The 20543-nt window shown below is 44.3% G+C and overlaps 2 non-coding genes across 2 annotated transcripts; both read left to right on the forward strand.

Annotated features, from left to right (window-relative positions):
* Positions 1-8363: 8363 nt before the first annotated feature.
* Positions 8364-8437, forward strand: TRNAT-AGU (transfer RNA threonine (anticodon AGU)). Its single transcript has one exon. It is a non-coding gene; the product is annotated as a tRNA-Thr (tRNA).
* Positions 8438-10228: 1791 nt separating this feature from the next.
* On the forward strand, positions 10229-10302 carry TRNAT-AGU (transfer RNA threonine (anticodon AGU)). The gene has a single exon. It is a non-coding gene; the product is annotated as a tRNA-Thr (tRNA).
* Positions 10303-20543: the final 10241 nt, after the last annotated feature.

Genomic DNA, 20543 nt, shown 5'->3' on the forward strand with positions numbered 1-20543 from the left:
ATCTATATTTGAGCTTGTATCTAATAATTTTGTCGCCTACTTTGGTCACTGGGTAGACCACGGTCGAAAGGTTAGCGCATCGCACTGCTGCGCTGACCTCATAATGCTGAAAACCGACCATGGGACCAGCCTGGGTGACTGAGCAAGTGACGGTGTACATATGTGCCTCTCTTCAAAGAACATCTTTCACGCCGATATGGGTTACTGCGGCAGCCGGACTGAGCAGGCGCCGCTGTTCGAAGATACCCTTTGACGCCGACTTCGAGCGCTGGGTATATGCCACTTGGCCTAAGCTGGCCTTCGATCAACTTTTACTATGCTAGCTTGTGTCATTCGGTATGAGTTCTGTTCGGCTAGTACAGTGGCAAAGGCTCAGGAAAATTATTCTCAACAAGAAAGCGATGCGCTTGTGTCGGTATTCGGCGCTGTGAAGTTTTGTGACTAACTTCTGAGGGGTAAGTTAACAGTAGAAACTGACCACGACCCCTTGGTGGGGCTCTTGGAAGAAAATAAGCCACTTCCAAGTACTGCTGCTGCAGGCATTCAAAGATGGACAATGACTCTTGGCGCTTGCAAACACACTTCGCGGTACAATTCGGGCTCTGGATACACGATACTGATTTCCTTAGCCACCTTACAATGCCATGAAGTAAAGTGAAGCAGGAAAAGCAGTAGCTTGACCAGAGAGATTCTTCCTATTGACTCAGATCTTCGAGTGAGAACCACTTTGTAGAAAGCAGTTTGAAGAGCTGATGATGAAAGACAAGTTCATGCAATATCATCCAGACTATCAAGCAGGGCTGGCTCAAAGGACTGTAAATTGAGGCAAAGCGCGAAATAGAACATAGGACAACAGAAGAGAACGAAGACATAGCGCTACGTACTATCTTGCGCTTTGCCTCAATTAATGCAGTACCAACTACCACACCAGTCTATTCTTTTGAACTTCAAAGGATCATTTCCGCAGCCCCAGAAAGCTCTTCAGCTATTCTGGAAGCATAGACGCTCTCTCAAATTGGATGGAGGAGATCTGCAAGTGGGGGAGTGAGTGATGATTCCGGAAGCAACTAGGAAGGCGTTCTTTCTTTAGCTGCACAAGGGACAAACAGAAGGGAGCAAAAATAATGCACTGGCTATAATGTTCGTGTCATGGCCAGGGATTGACCGAGACATTCAAAAGCCCCTGCGCAGCTGCTCGGTGCGTCAACAGATGGCCCCCACGCCACCTGCAAAGTAGCTCATTGCATGGTAGGCGACAACTCAGCCGCTTACTCGCATACACATCGAATATGCAGGTCCACTCGAGGACAAAATTATCTTAGTTGTAGTGAATAGTTAGGTGGATGTCCACCTGCATGGCGTTGGACAACGGTACAACATTCTGCAATGTAGTGTTCAGATACATTGTAAACCAAAACGGCATACGCGATTTCTGTGGAGCACCAATTCACGCGCAGTCAAATGACCTTGAGAAAAAGCCAGTAAGAACAGTTAAGGAGGGCCTCAGGAGAAACAAACAGGTGGAACTCTAGCTAAACGACTGAACCGTTGGATGCACCCCCGTCCCAACAGGCGCATGAGATCTGATAAGAGGGACAAGGACCCAGCCGAAATACTTTTGACGTACAGTCTCGGAGTACGTCTGTATCTTATTCACAAGATAGAATATCGGCAATGGAGAAGAAGACAGAAGAGAGGTAGATGTCAGGCCAAGTGATCATTACTCGTAATGTGGCATGGGACCGTAGCGGATTAGCCGCACCTTTGGAAGAGAATGGCACTTATCCTGACACATAATGAAGCCACCAGCCGGCACTTGGACCATATTCGTGAAAAACACACGATAGAACCTAGAGACCAAGAAATGTGGTGGAACCAAAGTGACACTCTGCCTAGCTGAGCATCCTCATCGCAAGACTTGCCCAGGCGACCAGTTCGTGCGCGACGACCTTCGAACAGTTTTTGCTTGTGAGAACTGCGGGTCTGTGTAATGATGACTTTTAAAACCAAGTGTATGTTTCGGGAGGAGGGGGGGTCGCTATAGTTGTTGGGAAAAGTCTGCGTGTCGTCTGGCAACAAACGCACAATACGAAGTGATGCAATGAACCACGTTCGTTGTGTTCTTGCCCGACCGGGTGTAATTACTGCATCATCCATGCAATGAAGCCGCTACGAGGGACTAACGAAAATTAAACACGTTACTTAATGTTGCAAGCAGAAGAAATAATTTAGCAGAGGGTCGTCACCGCATTCTTCGAGGAAATCGATAGGCTAAGCAATGAAATAATAATAATTTCTAATATAGCCGCATTCCTGCAGGGCCAAGTGTCCCTGTAGTAGTCGACATAGGAAGCTCCTTAGTGTTGGTGGGTCATAGCCGAGTCAGACAACTTCTCTGTACAGAGGCTCTTGGTTTTCGGATACCGCCTTCGAACGTGGGATTGCACGGACAAGTTTCTCATCTCTTGGATTTGGGACAAAACAAAAAAAAACAATCGCATAAAATTCGCGCAGTAGCGCTAAGTTTGGGAGCTTTCGCTGTGTCCGGATTAACCTTAGCGAAACCTGTTCGACCCGAAACTTCGAAGTTCAGCAGGAGCATCTTAGACTATGCTTATGATTCATATTTGCCAAATCTTCTGATTTTCACATAAGGTGTATGGATTTCGGCTCGTTTTACGATTTTAGGAATATTTCGGGAAATTTTACGAAAAATATATTCTGTTGGTTAAAACGCATTCAAGTTGTCGATGGATGTCGTGGCGCAGGTTGCTAAATATGCACATAACGTAACAAGGTGTCATAATATCGGTGCCACTCTTATGGCCTCTGTGATCGGGCTGCGCGTGCTGCCCGATATTTAAAGTGGCACTGAACCTCTTTCATCGAAGCCTAGAAATGTATTTAAAGCTAAAGTAGACAATTTCAGAAATACTCTGACGCAAAGAGCGCTTCAACGCGTTCAGCAGAAGAGCTATTTACAATGAAATACCCCCTACGTGGTCTTCTGCTCCTTCTTCAATGATTTGCACGGCGAAGGCTACGGCGTACCGGTACCTGCCCACAACGCTCCGCCTACTGAACGTCATCGTGGGGCGCAGTTCAAATATGATTTTGGATGTTCACGTAGACGCCACTATTTGGTAACTTTGGCACCTACGACGTGTAAGACGTGGCTGTCCTCAGCGAGCCCCAGTGCGCATAGACAGCGGAGTCGTCACGGCACCCCGTGGTGGCCGCGTTATCGAGGCTACATAGCAGACCGCAGCTACATGGAACTGTATTGCGCATGCGCAGCATTTGCATTGTGCATGACCGGACCCGAGTGCGCGCTGGCGCTCACGTGCTCCAGTCTGGCCGTGCTACGTTGCGCGGACCGGATTTTTCATGAACAAGCTGACTGACGGATAGTAGCCACATGCAAAAAGTTGCATGCGGCTACTATGTGAACTCCAGGCACAGAGTGTACAAGTACGAAATTGGCTGAGATGTTAGCACCGTATGCTATCTGCGGACTGTGTTTCTTCATCAAGTAATGCTTAGAGCAAGCTTATTGATGAAATCAGAAAAAGCCGTCTGTGGAAAGGTCACTGTCATTTAAATACAATGCGTTTCTTTTCTGTGGCTGCTGTTCCTAACTCACTGCTAAATAAAATACATATGTATCCCACGAAAGTGCGTGTTCAGAGTAAAGTTTTATAAAATTCCTCTCCCCACTCCGCACCCTCCCTCTCCCCCTCCTCCCGCCTCCTGTCAAGGCAGAAGCATATTTTTACGAATTTTAACGTCCATAGACTAGCAGGCATGTTACCGATCGCAAACCCTCCTCGGTAGCAGAGTGGCGGTGGCGCAAGGCTTTGTGCTTTTGAGCGGGAGGCCATGAATTAAAATTCCGGCTGTGGCAGCTTCCTACCCACCGGGAGCCGGCTGTGAAAACGCTCAGGTACCGAGTACCGAGATAAATATATATGGCTCAAAATACGCCATGGTCCCCAAGTATGGCTTACATCTTATGGGATTGCCTTGTGTTCTTTATACTTCATTTTCCTTATACTGTATGCATGACGCTGGTTAAGCACATAGTTCATAAGCAACGTAGAAACGTCCATGCTGTCTTACATACAAGGCAAACTTGTTTTTAATGATATAGCATGTGAGTAAAACAAAACAATTTATTTACCATAGTTCTGCGTAGTTTGTGAGGAGCAACAGATGATCAAGACCGAGAGGATGGCGATGCGCATCGTGAGTGCTTGAGTGAAATATGGTGTGGTGAGTGCTCTCTTTGGTAATTAAAAAAATTAAGGCGCATTTAACTAGCTGTACCTATATCCTATTTAGGGTAGAGAAATAAAAAGCGCTCATTATTAGGGAAAAGCTGTTCTTTTCAAGCTGGCTTCACAGCTGAACACAAATATTCCGTACGCTTCAGATGTTTTATGTTACCGGCTTATTTCTCAATACTGATTAGAACCTTGTGGTCCGTGCAGGAGGGGCCATACAACTAACAATCCACAGTCATAAAAAAGTAAGTAACAACAACAAAAACAAGATAACTGGAGAGAAAGATTTAGTAAAAGCACGTGATAATAAGGCAATAATTACCATCGGAATAAATACATTTCAATTTGCGTGCCAAATTTCTTACTTGAGAGCAGAGCGTTCCCATCTGACACAACTTTAGGAACAAATCTATTTTTATATGCCTTCGTTCTAGCGGAAATTGGAGCAAGTGCTCTTCTATGGGTGTCTTTATAGATGTCTGAGAACTGTGGAGTCGTACGCAGTTTTGTATATTCGCTGTTATATTTCCTGCAAGACAGCTGTGTACAAAGACCAGCTGATTGACTCTTAAACGAGATTTTATAGCTTGGATGTTACGTTGGCTTATTTTTAAGCAAGACGAGTCAAGTTTGTACTTATTTAAGAATAGGCGCACTACTTTTCTTTGTAAAGGTTCAAGTTCTTCAATATTTCTTTCGCAATAGGGGTTCCATACAATTTCAGCATACTTGAGCTTAGCCCTTACGCAAGTAATGCAAGCGACAAGCTTCACGCTAAGAGGTGCAGTTATAAGCTTGCTTTTGAGAAACCATAACTACTGTAGCACATAAGTGCAAAGAGCCATTATTTGCGACGACCACTTAAGTTTGTTGCTATAAGCGCGATCCCAATCTACTTCCAGTATGTCACGCTGGTTAAGGAGCATGTAAACGAGCCAGGAATTTTCTTTCGTAACACGCGAAGGTACAGTTTTCTCGGTATTTATTTTCAGGTCCAATCGTGTAGACCACGTTCCACTAGGCTGTAGGCTTTCTTCAAACATTATACGAAAATTCGGAATAACGATTTTCCTAAGAACAACCCAATTTACCGCGAACAACTGAACGCAAACACAATCATAAATGAAAGTGCTCAAGTCATTATCATAAATGAAAAAACAATAGCGGTCTGCACGCAGTTCCCTGAAGCGCTCCAGAGTTAAGAAGCAACATCTCGAAAAAAGACAAGGTCTTCTTGGGCATGTTAGTGTACCATGTACTTTGATCTTTGGATAGCACTACATTCGTGATCGGCCTACATTTTCAAGGGGCGCTTTCTTCGCAATCAGCCCATATTTTCGTCGAATAAAGCCACATTTTGGGTACTGGCTTTAGACACACGCTGGTTACACCAGGGCATCTCGAACGCATTAAGAATTTTTTGCGCTAATAACGCTTTAATTCCGCACCGTCATAGCTGCGTGCTAGCTTGTTGGCGTCTTCCTCGTTCGAAGCTTCATTCTGACGCCTTTCTTGTACTACGTGCACCACAACGCCCCAAACTGTCTAATGAACGAAAGCGGCCAGATGCCCAGATCTTACAAACGCCAAGTCTATCTGCAGTGAGCACAGACCAGCTTTTGTAAAATAAAATTATACAATTGCGATAGCAATGGTACGGCACTCCAGGCACTTATTTGTCATCGCCGTCATCTTGACGTTCCGCATAAAGTCCGAGGACGATAACACCGTCACCACGCGCCGTATGCTGCATGTGTGGGTGAAAGCGTGCGAGGGTAAGCCCAAGATCGCGGCTCACTCTCGCGCACGCAAGGGAGGAAAGCGGGGAGGTAGCGCGCTGTCTTGCGTCGTGCCCACAGCAGTGGGGGGAGGGAAGGGAGGGGGACATGCCGCACTGTGGCAGCAAGTGCGCATGGCGCGGTCGCGCTGGGTTTTATCGTGAAAGCGGTCTGCTTTGGGGTGAGCATAGGTGGGCGGACGGCTCGCAGTTTTGCGTGTGCTGTGTTCTGGGCCCCCAGTTGGCGATGAAGCGATGGACAGCAAGAAAGTCACTTAGTTGGCAGCTACGGCCACTTTTCCTCACTCCAGCGTTCAGGCAGCGAGTGAGCGTGGTCATCGAGTGTGATGTGTGCATGTTTCCCTCACGCGCTGACACCCCGCTTGTTGATTTAGTTAATAAGCGAGTGTTTACAAGTTTATACGGCCTATAAAAACTAGTATCCTGGCTTAGGCTATGACCGCTGCATACATGACAACAGATCCCACAAAAAAAAACTGCTTCAATTCACACACAACACAGGCCTCACAGCACAGATATAATACACATATACGCACCAAGAATTATGCCTTAAGGGCAACTCTTCATCGCAATAAAAAGAAATTACGACTGTCGACTAATTTGCCATCACAATCGACGTTTCGTTTCTACAGCGAAACTGTGCACAGCCTGCAGAGCCCAGGCTTATGCGCGAACCATGAACAGGTTTTTCACAAGCCTATGGGCACCCTGCTTTGTAGTTGTGGTAGGCACGGTTAGGTCTGTCCTTGCAGGTCTGACACTCCAGCACTTTGATGCAAACGTCTCATGCGTTGCGCACGTGACTTGGCATGCAGATTCACTTATTAAGCTCGTTCAACTGGGTATCCCGTGTATGGTAAGGCTGGCCGAATTATTTCTTCTTTGGCGTTCTTACTAAGGAATTTTCATAGTCGCCGCGTTTGACGGTTGAATCTGCGACCAGAGGTCAACGTGTATTTTGACTCAGCCTGGGGTGGGCGAGAAATACGGCGCCTAAGGTACGCGAGTCATTTAGTTCCCTGCCTTGGATGACGTCCGCACAGTGGTCCCTAGGTGCATGAACACTGCAGTTAGAAAACTTAACCGCCTAAAAAGCAGCTATACATTGGGAGTTCAATCAGGCTTTAGAAATGGCCATTTAGAAGCGTGCGAGGAAAGTTCGAGCACTGTGACACTAAAGCTCTAGCTTCCGGAGGAGCTTGATAACTTAAGACAGACCCCTTGGAAGTAATGAAAGTGCTGAGTAACTTTGAGCTTCGTCAGCAATTAGCTATAATATTCAAAAGGTGCTTCCAATTGGTCTTTTCAAAATGGCAGTTAAATTGTAACTGATAACTAAAAGAATAGAGATTTGATTTTTGAAATACAGTGCATGGCTTAGTCATGCAGTGCCGAGCGAACGCACACCGACAGGTGACCCCCGTCGTCCTCTGTGCTCTACATGTCATGGATTCCTTGAGGTTAATGATTAAATCACTAAAAGTAATGTTAATGTCACACACACTACATATTATGAAATTTACTTCGATTTTGGTTGTCGCAATATTCGAAAATTTATCGATACGTTAATTATGAAATCTGGAGCAACAGCAAAATTTGGTTATCTCGAATGGCACTGGATCCGACTCTACGATCCAACTATGAACCGGCTATCCCAACTACGTATTATTTCCCCAAAAGGGTGGCAGCGGCGATAACGTAAAAATATTAACTGTAGTACACACTAAAAGAAGTTAGTCGCCTTGATAGATTGATAAAGAAATTTGAAAGTGCCATGTTACAACATGGAAAGAACCAGCAATTTTCACTAGTTCGGAATTTTCACTATTTAATATTGGGCGCCAGGACTGCTCCTGATTTATCAAGGCTGCTACCGTTCTCGGCATCGACTGGCAAGTTGCTTCAATCTATTGCGGTCTGGAATAAAATTGATACCAGATGCGCAGAAGTAAGCGAATGTGTAGGGTGAAAGGCTTTTTGGAGATTTATACGAATATGACAACACTATCACCCTCATCTGGGCATCGTATTGGGAACCTTTAATCTAATGCGAGAGCGTGCGTCAAGAAAAACGCTCAAGAGAATATAATCCATGAGATCGAAATGTATGACGCAACCGTGAAGGGGTAGGGTAGCCCTCGGCCGTTTTTAAATGACCAATCTATCGCAACTCGAGTGGCTCAGACTCGTACAAGGATGGAATTGCAAATTACTGGAACGCGGTTGCAGACCACTGATGAAGAAAAAATAGAGGAACTAATCTAACGTGCAGAAGGATAGCTGGCGCCGTGGCTTAGTTGGTTAAAGCGCCTGTCTAGTAAACAGGAGATCGTGAGTTCGAATCTCACCGGTGCCTTTTTTTTGTCCTCTTCTATTTAGGCTAGAAAAAGTGCAATATAAAGTTGGAAAGATACTGAGCATAAAGCATCCGTAAGAATCTGGATGGAGTATTTTGGTAGAACGTACAGAGTTAGCCTATTTAGGCTAGAAAAAGTGCAATGTAAAGTTGGACAGATACTGAGCATAAAGCATCCGTAAGTACCTGGATGGAGTATTTTGGTAGAACGTACAGAGCTTTCCGTAAATGCTTATTGCAACACAATTCAGGTTTTTTGAGCTGCATTGCACCAAAAAGCGAACATTACATGTGTGAGAAATCTAAGTGGCGAATTGGCTAATTACGAAAATAATAGAGAATAGCTTTGTAACAATTTGCAACACATACCGCACCTTAAGAACGGCAAATGACGGGTCAGCAAGGAATATCCGTTTGTAAGGAACTCTGGGAATGACACTAGTTTCGACACATGGACCATCAAATTTCAGACCATAAATGCAAGGTTGTTTAACTTGCATTCCTAACAAAGAGTCATTTCCTGCCCTGAAGAGCTACAATAACAAAGGCGCCATTGTGTTTTGTCACGTCCTTTCGAAATCTACTTCTCAAAAGTACAGTGAAACCATAATTCATTCCAAGTAAATACGCCTTGGAAGCTCACCGGTTACACTCCGTAACTTGCAACGTGCGCCTCAAGTTACTTGGCTCAACATTAATGCGCAGAATGGTAATTATTAGTCGTTTATGCATTTTAATTTCTCTTGCAGGCAATGTTATTGAGTTAAAGAAATAAAAATGATGTATCAGCCACAATAAAATAACAATTAGGCGCTGTCTAAAAGAAGGCTGTATATCTTTCCTAATTTATTCCACGTAATTGTTTATAAGCGTTTTCATTGCAGTTCAACTAGGTAAAAAAATTGCATAGCACACAAACTCGGGTCGGCGTCCTCGGTGTCAACTGATGGATCGTGTCAACGTTCCTATTTAGGCAACGATGTCTTCTGCCGCCCCTACAGAGTTGGATAAATTAACAATTTTGGTGGTTATTCCTGCTTTAGGAGTCCAGCGTATACGATGGGCACGCAGAAAGAAAAGACACGCATGGCACTCTCGGTGTCTCTAAATCATAATTACAGATGACGTCAAATTTGGCGAAGGCTTTTTTTCAGCGTCATTCACTTGACAATGACCTGCATCCGAGCTGTGATGTCTTGAGCTGAGCTATCTGCTCGGATATCTTTGAAGGTAACAGCGCAGAATACGCAACAAGCGAGTGGTAAGCACAAAACGAGTCATCGCTGTCTTCCAGCTGATAATTGTCACGTACAAAAATTCAGAGCGAGAACGGACAGAGACCTCCGGATGAGAACAGAACACGAGCGCTGACAATTGTCAATTGGAAGGCACCACTGGATGTCCGTGTGCGTGCTTGTGTGTGCCTAAGTGCATGCCAGACCTGTGTGCGTGCCTGTTTGTGAGTCTCTCTGTTTGTGTACGCGGGTACGCGTGCTTGTGTGTGTCTGCCTTGGTGCCTGTGTGCGGCTGTGTGTGTTTGTTCAAATGCGTTTTTCTGCAAGTCTCTTGTACCGTCATTGGCACTTTTTCCTTCAAAGCTATTCTGCATGCTTGTCCAGTCGTAGTTTAATGAACGACGCGATACGCCTCGACTGAGTTGTCGACCAGCTCGGAATCGCCAAGTAGTTTAATGGCATTACCTAGCGAAAGCGAGGTAAAAAGTAGGAAAGCGGCCTTGAGCTGTGGCGTCATCGGCTGATGGGAACGAAGCCAATTTCCTGAGCGCACACCGGCGCCGTGGCTTAGTTGGTTAAAGCGCCTGTCTAGTAAACAGGAGATCGTGAGTTCGAATCTCACCGGTGCCTTTCTGCGTCTTTTTTTTTCTACTTTGCAATATAGTGGATAATGTATAATATATGTATCTTCATTGAATCATTAATAGAGGTAATTTTAGTGCTTATTTTTTGAGATGCCACGATAACAGTTGGTAGTAGGTGATTTGGCGTGACATCACTGAGGAGGCAGAGGATGACACTGTTTAGTGCTTCTTTCGGTGCAGCTTCGTGGCTTGATAGCTGCGTAACTTTCCCTTAGCAAAGTCCAATGTTATGTGCTTATGTTAACCATATTGTATCTTGTTTTCTTTTCACGAGCACATAAAATTAAAAAGTAATTATAAACTTTTCTACAGCTCAATAATTAATTTCGGTCACAATATCGTCTATACAGAACGATTTGATATTTTAGGAGCATGTTTTTACCTTAATATTCTAAAAGAAGGAAAAGATTAAAACAACGACACAAACAATAAATTAATAAGTTTTCAAGGTTATACTAATGACACATCGAGGTTACAGTAATGCATATCCATTTGGTCCAGAATCTCCCTAGTAGCTAGTAGCTAGTATTATTGGCCATTTGATGTAAGTGGCCATGTACTGTTGGTCGCAGGTGTATGTTGTTCGACTTATACACTCGGCCGGCGGGGAGATGAGTTGGGTTTTTGGAGGGGAGTCATGAAGCACGTAGGAGGGGTTGCCCATTTTCGGAATAAATGCTTGTTGTGTTGTACCCGCTGCAGTATTCGTACTTTGGTGGATGTTGGGTACCACTCCCCGATAAAGTGGTTCCAGGTTGGTGTTAATGAAGTATTGTACGGGCTTTCGTAAAAGTTTGTTCTATGGCATCCGGTGAGCTTCGCTTCGAATGACCGAAGCAGTCCTTTCGTCCCAGAAAACAGTCTAAGTATGCGTGAAGTTCAAAGGCTAAAAGAAGGCGATCATTTTCACAGAGAATGGTGCGATGATTAGGTTGAAGTAAGAAACATGAAGCTTGGTCAGAAAGAAAAGAGCATGGTGTCGACGAAATTAGAGACCGCCCACAATTTCATGATAAGGGCGACATGTCGAAACACCAGAACCAGGTTTTGTTAAAGTAATTTTTATTGGACAGCATGGTCACGTAAGCCCTGTCCCGAATACACAAAGAAACCTTGCTTTCGCAGGCGTTCAGCAAATGGCATCAGTGCTCGAAGAATATTCAGCGTGATATCATACCATATGCACCAACGATACTGTACTAGATTTAAGGCATGTTTGTCACTAAACAGTGCGTAGCTATATAACTCAGTCAAATAATTAAAATAGTAGAAATCGTGGTAAACTGACAACCAAGGATGAACTTTCAACCAGATGCCTTAATTCCAATTCATTCCGGGTTCAAGCTTTTCTTGTATTTGCAGACAGGGCAGCCCGCAAAATAGGGGCACAGAAGGGACGCGTAAACTTCACGGGTTACATATTTTAGCTATAAAAGAAATACCAATAAATAGGCACGATATAATAGGCATCTCTCTGAGATGAGGCTACTGAGTCACTAAAGGCGGAAGGAAAACGAAATTGCAGCAGTCGATGCGTTATAGCGTCACGTCGAGCTTTGGCCATTGTCATGCCTATAGTTGCATAATAAACAAACTACCCCATTCGAATATATCATTATTCTACTTCAGTAGTGTATTGTAAAATTCGCTGCTGGGTTTGACGGCAAATTTTTTCCACGTATACATGGGGTGGTGGCCAGCATTATCGATATTCCACAACTTTAGAAGATGTACTTCTAAACAAATGAAGCCTTCAGCAAACCACGACCGTTATCATCAGCCTAATTGCAGGAAAATGAACCCCGCATCCCCCCACTCTTTTTACTACTGTTTTGCGTGCGCTTACTTCATCTTGTGCTCGCAAATTTCCCGGTTGCACAGCACTAATTATTTTCCTGTCACCTTCCTCCACGTTTCTCTTGCCTCGGCAAACACAAGTGTTGTCTAATACAGCACTGTTCATCTACCCTACACATTACAAGGCATTCCGCACTCGATTTGTTCTGGGTCTCAGCAGAAAAAAACTGGCTGCCCCATTCGCTAGGTAATGCCTGCCAACGGCTGTCTTCGTTCCTCTTAAATGTACGACTGCCTCTTCCAGCATTGCAAATTCTTTCTTGCAATCAAATAAGCACACAGGGAAAGCGCAAGCCCATTTGCCCCGTATATTTGTTCGCTGAAAATTTCATTGACGACATGTAGCAGCTGTGTGAGCTTTTATAATTTCGGTGAGGTTCTGAATCAGAATTCGCCTTACTCACACCTACCAGAATATGACTATTGATTTCCTAGCCGCAGGTACGCAGCACAAAGATTTATAAGAAATGAATAGCGCTTGAAGCTTTCCAGGAAGCATCTGTTTTCCTAGAAGTACGGGAATGCATCAGTCCATAGGAAATAGAAGCTGGAAGCAAGGCCGTGTAGCTATCTCCTCGATGAAGAATGGCAGATGTGAAGCCGCACGCTCCACAGGACACTCATTATAAAAATGTTTTAATAGGTTATGTTAAGAAATTAGAGAAGTAAAGCTTTCTGCCAGAATTTCATTGCTGCAGGACGTCAGAAAATAACGACAGCACGCTCCTTTACCAACTGTGGTAAGGGAGCGTGCTTTCCCTAACATTTTAAACACTTTAAACACTTTCCCCAAATGTGTTTAAGGTATCACCTCTTTTCGAGCTGGTAGAAACGAAGATAGCTTTTAACTTGCAAACTGTTTACATCCTCCGCCGCAGCCTCTTGTTTAAACAAGGAGTGAAAGGAAGCGCTACGATTTTCATCTAAAAGTGTACTTGTATCTGCCGCCCGTTAGTTTGTGTGAGTCAAACTTGAAAGGCCGCTTCCTCATTATCGTAATCATTAATAACATTTGTATCATCAGCATGTTCAACGTTATTATCAACCTAATTTGTACCCAGTGTAAGTAGAAGACCTCCTCAAGCGCTCTTAAATTACCTCTGTCACTTGGCTGCAATTCTCTGCGCTTCCATAAGTGGGCTCTTTTGGTCGAGCTTGCTTTGAGTTAACCTAATGAAATTTACGTGAACTTACAAAGCTTGTTTTTCGCGCTATGGAGTCTGCAGAGCTAAGCGAGAACACGGTGATGAGAAAACCTCTTTTGGGTTGCGCAGAAGTGGGTGGCCAGTCCCGAAAATGATGGTATATTCTGGAATGTTTGACTCCGTAATCCTAGCAGGTGACTGCAACTTCACAGTACACTGACACGTAGAATTGTTGAAAAAAAAAAGACAGTTTGCGTTCTAGCTGTCAATTTCCAGGTCGGTTTCACAAAGGTGATTAAAAAACTAAACAATGGTGGCTGAAATTTCGCAGCGATGCAAGTGCTTGAAACTTTCCTCTCTTGAAACATTCTTGCCAGCAAAGCGCAAAGCCTATTATTTGAGATACATTGTGACTACTCTTAAAGTAGAAGAAATTATGGTTTTAAAACCAGCAGTGTAGCCGAGGTCACGTATTGCCTCATGAATATTGCATGGCACAATATTGATTAGGGATTTGAACGGAACTACATATGTGCGACTCCCAATATCGTAGATGGAGGCCTCCGCGTTCGTCCTGCCATTTGTCAAAATGCCTTGAACAGCAGCAAAAACACACGTGTAAAAATGCTTCCGCGTACACGTTGGAAAAGTATATATTAAGGTGTTTCCAGATGTTCCTGCGGCTCCGCTGTCATCACTGTTCGGGAAGGGTTCAGTTCTAGCTATTTCCCATAAACGACCTGACGTTCTTATATATATATATATCGGTTTTGTAAAGCGTTTAAATCAGGGATCAGACTCAATTTATTTCACTCCTCTGCTATATCATGGATCCCGGCCTGGATTCCCTAAAAGGGGCGATGCTGTACTCACCTAGGCGCGGTGGCCAGCCAGTATTTTCTATTTAAGGAAAAATGTTTTCAACACCGCCCCTCGCATTTGCCGCTGAATCACCACAGTTTTCTTTTTTTCTCTGTTACGGATCCCAAGCTGCTTCCTTGTTTAAGATTCTCTTTATTGAGAAAGAAAGTTTGTGCGCGATATGCTGTGCTTCGTTAATCCTACGCATTTTAGAATTATCTTACATATTCTGAGAAATTTTTTCGGTTAGTCCTAGAAATACATTTGGAAAACCATTGTGGTCGCGGGAAATGGCATGTAGAGAATACCAGACTGAACTGATGGCCTTTCACAACAATCCTACCCGGATGCCTACCAATCGACACAAGGTAATGTGAAATTAGCATATACAGATAGCACGACGTATCGTTAAAAGGTATGCTGAGCGCCTGGAAAATCTTCTGTTGTAGAAAATGTATACAGCCTCCAAATTTTTAACACACAGGTCCACTTCTGGCCTTACCTTTTCAACACGCCACGACGTTTATCAGGTACCTACATTCTAGCGCATGATTAACTTTCAGCACTGCAGAAGGTACGAGGTGTGTACAGGCAAGATCGTTAGCTGCGTAATATAATTCTAAGCGTGTCTGAATATTTGAGGAATTAGGAAGCTGTAAATTTGCTTGTTACATGATGAATTCCATTAATATGTAGCATGTTCAGCCCTCTGAGCATGCACGTTGTATACGGCGAAAGACCTGACGTTTACCGCCACGAAAACAGTAATAGCTACCCTAATCACGATTACATAGCAATGTGGAAGCGCCCATACAGCACGCACCGCCCGCTTTGACTCGAATTTGCGGTTGTTACGGCCCCTTTTTCCTGGCAGCAAGAAATAAATGGTAAAATCAGTCATCGCTTAGAGCGATCGCGCGCTTAGGGCAATGCATCAGGGATGTTGTCGTTATTATCGATATCACGTTTTTGTTTTGGCTCTGCTAGGACAACAGAAGTGGTGCCGAGCCCTAAAGGTGACTTTGCTCCCAGTTGGTAGACGGCGCCGAAACATCAGCAGTTCTTACATTTTGACGAAGCGAAGTGCTAATAAAGTCTACTTTTCACTGCATTAATAATGTACTGCACCAGCCTAGCATGGTACGTACTGACGGTAGCAAGCAAAAGTCAAATATACGCCGAGTATACGACGCGGCGCGGGCGAACATGTTACGGTAGTTCGCCATTACTTCCGGCCAAGCTGGACGCACAAAACTATTCAGAAAGGCGTATACGTGAAGCGGAGCACCGCTATGTCAGTCAAGTAAGCTCAGCCTAAGGTGAGAACGCCAAAACATTTGTTTCAGAACCCGCCAACCATGGAGGATGATAGCGCAGACGCTGAGCATAAATGTGGTATGGACGAACGCATTTTGAGAGGCGATTCCTATTGGATAAATTGTCCGATAGCTTTCATCAGGGCTGCAAGCAACTACTGAGATAGAGAATAGGATAACGTCTATTGTAGTATGCTGTAAATATATTGGGCCTTCCTGATGACATTAGTTAGCTGCTCAGTTGAGGTGCAATCAGATCAGTAAGTTTTACTGCAATTTTCATAGAACAGCTAAATACCTGAGCTGAATATAAGTTGCACGTGCTTAGTATATCTTGAACGTATAACAACTTGCATGCACGCTTGAGTACTTCTAAGAAAGTGTGACACTTTGTGTGAAAATTTGCTACCGAAAGCACGCGACCAAAAGTTTCATGGGTTCAACGAACAAAAAGCTTGACATTTTGAATAAAACTTCCGTGCGAGAAACGCGTGCCCGGAAATTTCATGGGGTCAAACAACAAAAAGCTTGGCATTTTGTTTGAAACTTCGGTGCAAAAAGCCCGCGATCAGAAGAGTTATGGGGTCAAAGTAAAAAAAAATCTTGACGTGTTGCATGAAACTTACTTGCGAAAAACGCGTGACCGGTAGTTTCATGGGGTCAAAGGAAAAAAAGATTGAAATTTGTCTTAAACTTCGGTGTGAAAAATGTTTGACCAGAAATTTCATGTGGTCAAAGGTAAAAAGATTGAGATTTTGTATGAAACTGGTGCGAAAATGGCGTGTCAGAAAGTTTCATGGGGTAAACGCACAAAAAGTGAAATTTTGTATGATTCTTCGGTGCAAAAAATGCATGACAGGAAGTTTCATGGGTCAAAGGGCAAAAAACTTGACAATATATATTAAACTTCAGTTGGAAAGAAGCGTGAGCAGTAGTTTCATGGGTCAAGGAAAAAAGCTTGACATTATGTATGAAACCTCTGTGTGAAAAACGCGTGTGCGGAAGTTTCATAAGTTCAAAAGGACACCGCTGTCTCGTTGGGGCTAAAGGAGTCCGCTTTTTCTGGTAACTCGGATCGCATATCCTCAGCTTTGTTTATTACCTTTTGTATCAATGTATCTGCCAAATTTATTACAGTGTATATGATTCCAAACAAGACGCATTTGCTGTGTTCACCCGCTGGTCAATCTTGCCGCTATTTAAGTAGCGACAAAATTCTGCCGAATTGCAATTCCCGCAGAACTCCAATTATGTTGCAAGAATTCGAGAATACTTTATTAGTAGTGAGTGCGTGCGATTGCATTGTGACGCACGTATAACAGCACGCACTACAGCGATAAGGACACCGATCGAATTACGTACCTTACAATACGCTTATCTTATTAGTAAAACAATTTATTGCTTTCTGTGCACAAGTTTTGCCCATTGATGATGAATAAAAATGTTAGTTTAAGGTACATTAGAAAGTGTATTAGGTGAATTATGAGTCAGGATACTCTGCATAGCCATTATACGACTTGGACGCACACGGCGCAAGCCGAGAGCGTGTCCAGGATGACCATGTCAGAGTCCACCATATTCGTCAGCAGCCTAATGCGTGCCGCAAGGAGCCAGCGTATAAGCGGGAGTTTTCATGCACGCTCTTCAGAGGGCAATGCCCGTAACACCCTGAAGTGGCTGTGCCGGCGTTAAGGACGGCGCTGGCGCGTCCAACAGAGGATGCCCATTGTGGGTTGTGTGGTCAGACTACAGTCTGCGAACCTTCGTGGCCCCAGAGGCACGTCTAGATCTGTGGAGGCTGATGAGGCGCCACGTTTCTGCTACGCAAGAAAGTCAGGACCATGGAATAGTAGTCGCCCCGTCCTGGCTGGCACCGCCGCCCACACTGGACCACGTGCGGTGTAATAATGCAGCCGCAAATAAGACAACCAAACAGCGTCGGCCCCGACTGGCTGAGAGCCGCGTGAATTGGGTCGGGATCTCGAAGAACGCTCGCATAGGGCCTACTCTCTCGCCGACAGGCTATCACTGTGAGAGCCCTGTCTGAGTTGTACGGCGGCCCATTTGTAGTGCGGCTCGCACTGGCGCTGAAGGATGGCGGAGGAACCCAGGAGAAAGCCCGGTAGGAAAGAAGCTCGTGAGGCGCCTCGTAGACCTTTTCATTTCCATCAATGCCCTAGTGATCAGAGATCCATTGAATTCTTTTAGTTACCCTACCGGTCTCCCCAGACCTGCAGGCTCTCTTGACGAGCAGTACTGCGGATTAGGTGCGGAGACTTTCAGGCATGATGGCCAGATTGTCATCCTTGTAGGCGTCCCTGTGTTTAGAATTGTGGGCTGGTTGACACCATTTCTCCGGCCTATGATTGTGCTCGGTGTCTTTGTTCCGTCAATGTGCCAACGTCAAGAGTGATAAGCAAGGTTGACTATATTGCAGATTGCGTGCTAGGAGACCTGCTCTCTAAACACTCCACAGTAAGAGAAAAATTGTTGAGCTAGAACTGATCACATCAGAACAACTCCCAACTGCAATCATCGTGACGGGGGGGGGGTATTAATAAGTGAAACGCTGGACCAATGCCAGAACTTCATTTGTGCGAATGTGGAACTTCGGCATTTCGGCCACACACAATAAACTGCTCTGATATTGTATTTTCAGCCACTAATACTCTACAGAAGTTTTTCAGTGGCCATGTGCTTTCCCGCAATGTCATTGACACCTCACCCTCCTTTATTGCCATTGTATCCTTTCCCCGTAAGCTAAAGGAAGCGTTACCTAGGGATGTTCTGTCTAAATTCATAAGTAGAGAGAAAGAGTACTTATCAATATCCGCAGCACCGATATTGATGCCTTTTGTTGTGTTTAAATGAATACATAACAAGATAAGATCAACAAGAAATAGATTTTTTAGGTTGTAAACTTATTTGCTAAAATTTCTGATAATCACAAAGTTCACGTAGGCAGAAATAAACCATATGTATCAGTACCTACCCATAACAAATTTATCTCAATTAACAGCATATATAACAATTTCTCTGAGGCAGAAATTGATGTAATGTAAATTGTTAGACATATGCCAAAACTTTGTAAGTGGGCGAAGTGCATAACGAATTATTGTTCCAAATTCAACAACATTACATTATATTTATTCGTTTAGTTTGTTCAAACACCTGTGTTTGACGAAATGGTAACTATGTCTGGTGAACAGTTGCAGATTTGGACACTGTGGTGTTTGACATCTTTTCTTATCAATTTTCTCAAACTTCGAAAAAATATTTAGCCTTAACTAAACGTTCTTTGTAGGTAGAAACTGGGTTTCTCTCCAAAATGCAACAAACTTCATTTAAAAATTTTGTGTTGTTGTAGGGTAAGCGCTCTCTTGTGTTTGGCATGTGTTTGTATAAGAAAACTGGAGTTGGCTCGAGCTAAGTCTTTTGAGATTGTTTGGAGCACCTGCGATATAAAACGAGACATTACGGATAGCCGTGGCCCGCACTGCCTAAGATGGATAACGGCGTGAGGGCCTCAGGTGATAGTAACGCCACCGCCACCTGGTACCGATGTTGTGCCAGTAAAAGAATACAGCACGCGGCAAGGTATACGTTACAGAGTGGTGAGTATCATGTTATGGGTTGAGGTGGCCATTATATCCCCATGTCAACAAGTCGATGAGCTGTATGCAAACTGAGCGGTGGGACCTAACATCTGTGGTGTTTTCGCCTATATTTCAGTGGTTGTCACAAAATAAAACATAAGCATCACTTACAGGCAAGATGGTTGTTTGCCGTTGGTCCTTTGGTGTCATCATAGGTTCCCACAGAGATGGTCCCTTAAAATTTTTAGCACACTAGTAAGCGTCATTTTTCTGCCTGGTGATGAAGTTACCGAGGCTCAGCGGTTTACTTTTATGCTGAATGGCTTAATGTGAACGTATTTATTCTTTCGGACAGTTCTTCCAAGGTAAGCACACACCAGCTTCCATTGCGTAGCCGTCTTTGCAGATGCAGTGTCCTTTGTTGCACGAGGGCACGCAATCTTTTTTCGGGGGAGCAAGGCGGCACAAAGGCTCGCAGCCGGATTTGCAGAGCTCAAATGTTGAGTTTACTGGACATATTGGAGGGCACTCGCTGATTGGCACGCACGTGTCGTTGTGGTCCCTGTAAACGATGGGTGCAAGGGTTGTAGTCATGACGCGCCACCAAGAAAGTGAAGTCACAGATCAACTGGCTTCGCGTATTGGGGAAAAAGAAAATTGCAGGCGATTTCCAAAAAATATGTGCACGCCACCTTTTAGGACGCATTGGCAATGCTGTCAACTCAACTTCAGCCCATAAAAGTGAGATGTTTAGTCCGTCATTCTGACTGCACATGATATTCATAACGATACTCAAGGCTAGCAGGTCTTCAATAGACTCACCTATCTCCGCAGCATGAATCGTATCGACAAAATATACCTATTTTTGTTTTATTTTAAATATGTACGATGAATGTGTAAGGTGCCTTTCAATGTTACCTACACTGGCTATGCTTTTGCCTCCAGATGGTAATTCTGTTGTCTGTGAGTATGCTTTTTGTATTCTTTTACGAATAAAAAAGGCGGCGACAGCCGAAGTAGATCATCGCCGAAATTTAGGTCTACTCATGCGACCGTGACGAAGGTAACTCGCGGACTAAACGCGAAAGTGTGCTGATAATTTGCCACAAAATATTTCACGCACCTTGAGAATCCCGGAGCGCAGTCGCAACCAACCTTGCATCCACCCTGGCACCGGATATTCACCGGCCTGTCGCATTTGTAAGCGCAAACGCAAAAGTCGTTGTAGTCCTCGTTGCTCAAAGCTTTACACCTTCGACATTCGTGTTCGTAGATGCATCTGTCCCAGGAATTCCGCACATAACCTGGCTTACAGATGCAGAGCCTCAGCTTTTGGACCTTTGTTGGGTTTACGAGTTCTGGCCGGCAAAACTTGCTCTCTCGTTGAGGTTTCTCCACAAGTATTTCTCTCTCAGAGCAGCTTACCGGAAGATCTGCGCAAAGGGTTTACTT

Source organism: Dermacentor variabilis, chromosome 11 (genome assembly GCF_050947875.1).
Source record: "Dermacentor variabilis isolate Ectoservices chromosome 11, ASM5094787v1, whole genome shotgun sequence".
NCBI classification, from domain to species: domain Eukaryota; kingdom Metazoa; phylum Arthropoda; class Arachnida; order Ixodida; family Ixodidae; genus Dermacentor; species Dermacentor variabilis.